A 6,000-nucleotide genomic window follows, 5' to 3' on the forward strand; every position below is an offset into this window, starting at 1 on the left:
AAAGAACTGATCAGTTTTATCCTAATGCATTTTGAATGGAGAGCGTTCAGGATGTCTTTAGTTCAGTCACTGAACGGCGTTCTGGACGGAGGAAATACTGCAGCATGCTGAGGTATTATCTCTGTCTAAAATTCCGGATCTGTTGGCATTAATTTACATTGAAATGTATTAGTGCGGTATCCGGCATTAAAAATACAGCAATCTGTCATGCACAGACCGGTAAAAATGTGAAAAAATATATATAACAGATCCGTTTCTCCGGATGACATATTGTCCTGGGCCTGATCTATCATAATATTTAGCTTCACAGTGATTTAGCTAAATCATATTCTCTGTACAAGAACCATTGTAGCATTGACTAAAGTAACACAGGTGAACGGTGGATAATAAAGTCTTTATATTTATTTTCTATTTCCCGGACTCCAGAAGGACTTTCTCCATCTATTATATACTGAGAAGGTGTCATGTAGGAGAGGTCCCTCTGAGTGATGGGATATAGCTAGCTTACATAGAAGTGACTATTTCCCGGACCCCAGAAGGACCTTTTCTATCTATTACATACTGAGAAGGTGTTATGTAGGAGAGGTCCCTCTGAGTGATGGGATTTAGCCATCTCATATAGAAATGACTATTTCCCAGACTCCAGAAGGACCTTCTCCATCTATTATATACTGAGAAGCTGTCATGTAGGAGAGGTCCCTCTGAGTGATGGATTTAGCCATCTCATATAGAAATTACTATTTCCCAGACTTCAGAAGGACCTTCTCCATCTATTATATACTGAGAAGCTGTCATGTAGGAGAGGTCCCTCTGAGTGATGGATTTAGCCATCTCATATAGAAATGACTATTTCCCAGACTCCAGAAGGACCTTCTCCATCTATTATATACTGAGAAGCTGTCATGTAGGAGAGGTCCCTCTGAGTGATGGGATTTAGACGGCTCATATAAAAAATGACTATTTCCCAGACTCCAGAAGGACCTTCTCCATCTATTATATACTGAGAAGCTGTCATGTAGGAGCGGTCCCTTTGAGTGATGGGATTTAGACGGCTCATATAAAAAATGACTATTTCCCAGACTCCAGAACGACCTTCTCCATCTATTATATTCTGAGAAGCTGTCATGTAGGAGAGGTCCCTCTGAGTGATGGGATTTAGCCAGCTCATATAGAAATGACTATTTCCCGGACTCTAGAAGGAACTTCTCCATCTATTATATACTGAGAAGGAGTCATGTAGGAGAGGTCCCTCTGAGTAAAGGGATTTAGCCAGCTCATATAGAAATGATTATTTTCCAGACTCCAGAAGGACCTTCTCCATCTATTATATACTGAGAAGCTGTCATGTAGGAGCGGTCCCTTTGAGTGATGGGATTTAGACGGCTCATATAAAAAATGACTATTTCCCAGACTCCAGAAGGACCTTCTCCATCTATTATATTCTGAGAAGCTGTCATGTAGGAGAGGTCCCTCTGAGTGATGGGATTTAGCCAGCTCATATAGAAATGACTATTTCCCGGACTCTAGAAGGAACTTCTCCATCTATTATATACTGAGAAGGTGTCATGTAGGAGAGGTCCCTCTGAGTGAAGGGATTTAGCTAGCTTACATAGAAGTGACTATTTCCCGGACTCCAGAAGGACCTTCTCCATCTATTATATACTGAGAAGGTGTCATGTAGGAGAGGTCCCTCTGAGTGAAGGGATTTAGCCACCTCATATAGAAATGACTATTACTATGTTAGTGAATTTTTACCACAGGATTGTTTATTGGAAAGTGGATTTAGTATATGTGCCAAGCCTATACAGCTGGGTTCATATGTATAAAAATATATTTAAAAAATATATATATTATGTATTTGTATATTCCTATATATGCATATGTTTTTCTTGAGAAAGCAATGTTGCAGGAATGTCTCCTTCACCATATAGTTCAATCGCAATAAGATGGAGATAATATGCAAAAAACGCACATGTATACAAGAGAAACCGCATTGAAAACGCAAGGATGCCGCAAGAAGCCAAAAAACAATTCCGGTCCAGTGTTTTGATAATACCGAGCGGACTATAAAAGGATATGATGTTGTAATGGGGGTAGAGCCACTGAGGAAGGGGAGAGAAGTCCCCGAAACGCGTTTGGCGTAGTTCACCCCCACAAAGAAAGATCCAGGATTAACTACGAAAGACTGAAGATATTCTGATTATTGGAGCTCTCCATAATTTTCGATTCAGAAATATTCAGAAGAAAATAAGACCAAACAGGCTATTCCCGCGAGACAACCACCACGTGACACGGAAGTCTCGGACGAGGACACCAAACAGCAAAAGAAAGACGGTACTGCGTGGTGAATAGCGGCTTGAGAAATATAATCTCCAACTATTGTCCCCCGATTCCATACGGGTAAGACATACCATTACGCCTTACTCACCACCTGTATATATTTACTAACACTAGCCGGAACAACAGGTCTTTTCTTTTGGATTTAAAGTGTGTAAAGTGCCTATATCCGGATGAATGATCGTCCCTATTAAGGGAAATATTCCTGGGAAAACACGGTCATATCCAAGGAACTGACTGTTTCAAAACACCGCTAAACTTTGAAGGATTCACCCCCTACGGACTATATATGGAAATTTAATATATATATATATATATCTATATATATATATATACAGGGCTTTTTTTCTCAATGAAAAGGTGGTGGAACTCACCCCCCCCCCCCCCTCCCCTGGCCATGCCTCTACCCACCCCCTAGGACCGCCCCCTAAAACCACCCCTTTAGAGAACAGGGATGCAAGTAAAATTTGTGGGGGCTATAAAAGTCCAGCCCAGCAAAGAAACCCCCCAGATAGGGATGGCACTGTTAATGGGGGATCTGGGGATGGCACTGTTAATGGGGGATCTGGGGATGGCACTGTTAATGGGGATCTGGGGATGGCACTGTTATGGGGTGGAGGATCTGTGGATGGCACTGTTATAGGGGATCTGTGGATGGCATCCACAGATCCCCCATCCTATAACAGTGCCATCCACAGACCCCCCATCCTATAACAGTGCTATCCACAGACCCTCCCACCCCATAACAGTGCCATCCACAGACCCCCCCTCCCCATAACAGTGCTATCCACCGATTCCCCCCACCCCATAACAGTGCCATCCACAGACCCCCCCACCCCATAACAGTGCCATCCACAGACCGCCCCCACCCCATAACAGTGCCACCCACAGACCCCCCCATCCTATAACAGTGCCATCCACAGACCCACCCACCCCATAACAGTGCCATTCACAGACCGCCCCCACCCCATAACAGTGCCATCCACAACCCCCCCATCCTATAACAGTGCCATCCACAGACCCCCCCACCCCATAACAGTGCCATCCACAGACCCCCCACCCCATAACAGTACCATCCACAGACCCCCCCACCCCATAACAGTGCCATCCACAGACCGCCCCCACCCCATAACAGTGCCATCCACAGACCCACCCACCCCATAACAGTGCCATCCACATACCGCCCCCACCCCATAACAGTGCCATCCACAGACCCCCCACCCCATAACAGTGCCATCCACAGACCCCCCCATCCTATAACAGTGCCATCCACAGACCCCCCCACCCCATAACAGTGCCATCCACAGACCCCCCATTGCCGCTCCAGTACAGTTATAAAATGTGTAATTAAATTAATAATGATTCATGCTGCCCCCTCTGTAGTATAATATTCAATATATTGTACTCACAGGGCTACTGTTATCGTAATGCAGGCCGGCCGTGCAGACGAGCGGCAGCATCATGTGCTTGCGCCACATACTTTATGAATGAAGCAGGCGGCGCAGGCACGTGACGTCAGTCAGTGACGCTGCCGCTCGTCTGCCCGGCCGGCCTGCATTACGATAACAGTAGCCCTGTGAGTACAATATATTGAATGTTATACTACAGAGGGGGCAGCATGAATCATTATTAATTTAATTACACACTTTGTAACTGTACTGGAGTGGCGGGGCCGGAGCACAGTGAATGCACCGGCCCCCAGCTCCTCCTCCCAGTCCCTCCCCGCTGATACATCGCAGCCTGCGATGCTGGAGCATGGCAGGCTGCGATGTCAAAAGGTGGCAGAACGCCATTCCAGTGTGTTCCGCCAGAAAAAAAGCCCTGTCTATATATCCCTATATGATTGAGGGACACCACTAGTGCATTTTTGATTTTTCGATACGCCACCACCAGTGTGCGTTTACCCTGCGGTTTTATTTTATTTTTTTATTATTGAGATTGTACTTTATTGTATAGCCTTTTATATCTTTTATTCTTGATTATGTGCTGATTTTAATATAATTGTTACAATAAATTGCCACTTTTCATATGACCCACATATTTGAGTGCCAGTCTTATACCATTTGTTCCCAATTTTCTTCTTACTGATCGGGTGATCAGTTTAGACTAGAGCACCAGTTCCAGCCTGAAAAGGTGGTGAGCTATCCACTTCAGTGTTACTATATACCGAAAAGGTGTCATGTAGGAGTGGTCTCTCTGAGTGATGGGATAAAGCTAGCTTACATAGAAGTGACTATTTCCCAGACCCCAGAAGGACCTTTTCTATCTATTACATACTGAGAAGGTGTTAAGTAGTAGAGGTCCCTCTGAGTGATGGGATTTAGCCATCTCATATAGAAATGACTATTTCCCAGACTCCAGAAGGACCTTCTCTATCTATTATATACTGAGAAGCTGTCATGTAGGAGAGGTCGCTCTGAGTGATGGGATATAGCTAGCTTACATAGAAGTGACTATTTCCTGGACTCCAGAAGGACCTTTTCTATCTATTACATACTGAGAAGGTGTTATGTAGGAGAGGACCCTCTGAGTGATGGGATTTAGCCATCTCATATAGAAATGAATATTTCCCAGACTCCAGAAGGACCTTCTCCATCTATTATATACTAAGAAGCTGTCATGTAGGAGAGGTCCGTCTGAGTGATGGGATTTAGCCATCTCATATAGAAATGACTTTTTTTCCAGACGCCAGAAGGACCTTCTCCATCTATTATACACTGAGAAACTGTCATGTAGGAGAGGTCCCTCTGAGTGATGGGATATAGCTAGCTTACATAGAAGTGACTATTTCCCAGACTCCAGAAGGACCTTTTCTATCTATTACATACTGAGAAGGTGTTATGTAGGAGAGGTCCCTCTGAGTGATGGGATTTAGCCATCTCATATAGAAATGACTATTTCCCAGACTCCAGAAGAACCTTCTCCATCTATTATATACTGAGGTGTCATGTAGGAGAGGCCCCTCTGAGTGATGGGATATAGCTAGCTTACATAGAAGTGACTATTTCCCGGACTCCAGAATGACCTTTTCTATCTATTACATACTGAGAAGGTGTTATGTAGGAGAGGTCCCTCTGAGTGATGGGATTTAGCCATCTCATATAGAAATGACTATTTCCCAGACTCCAGAAGGACCTTCTCCATCTATTATATACTAAGAAGCTGTCATGTAGGAGAGGTCCCTCTGAGTGATGGGATATAGCTAGCTTACATAGAAGTGACTATTTCCCGGACTCCAGAAGGACCTTTTCTATCTATTACATACTAAGAAGGTGTTATGTAGGAGAGGTCCCTCTGATTGATGGGATTTAGCCATCTCAGATAGAAATGACTATTTCCCAGACTCCAGAAGAACCTTCTCCATCTATTATATACTGAGGTGTCATGTAGGAGAGGCCCCTCTAAGTGATGGGATATAGCTATCTTACATAGAAGTGACTATTTCCCGGACTCCAGAAGGACCTTTTCTATCTATTACATACTGAGGTGTTATGTAGGAGAGGTCCCTCTGAGTGATGGGATATAGCTAGCTTACATAGAAGTGACTATTTCCCGGACTCCAGAATGACCTTTTCTATCTATTACATACTGAGAAGGTGTTATGTAGGAGAGGTCCCTCTGAGTGATGGGATTTAGCCATCTCATATAGAAATTACTATTTCC

The sequence above is a fragment of the Bufo gargarizans genome, chromosome 6, assembly GCF_014858855.1.
Source record: "Bufo gargarizans isolate SCDJY-AF-19 chromosome 6, ASM1485885v1, whole genome shotgun sequence".
Classification (NCBI taxonomy): Eukaryota; Metazoa; Chordata; class Amphibia; order Anura; family Bufonidae; genus Bufo; species Bufo gargarizans.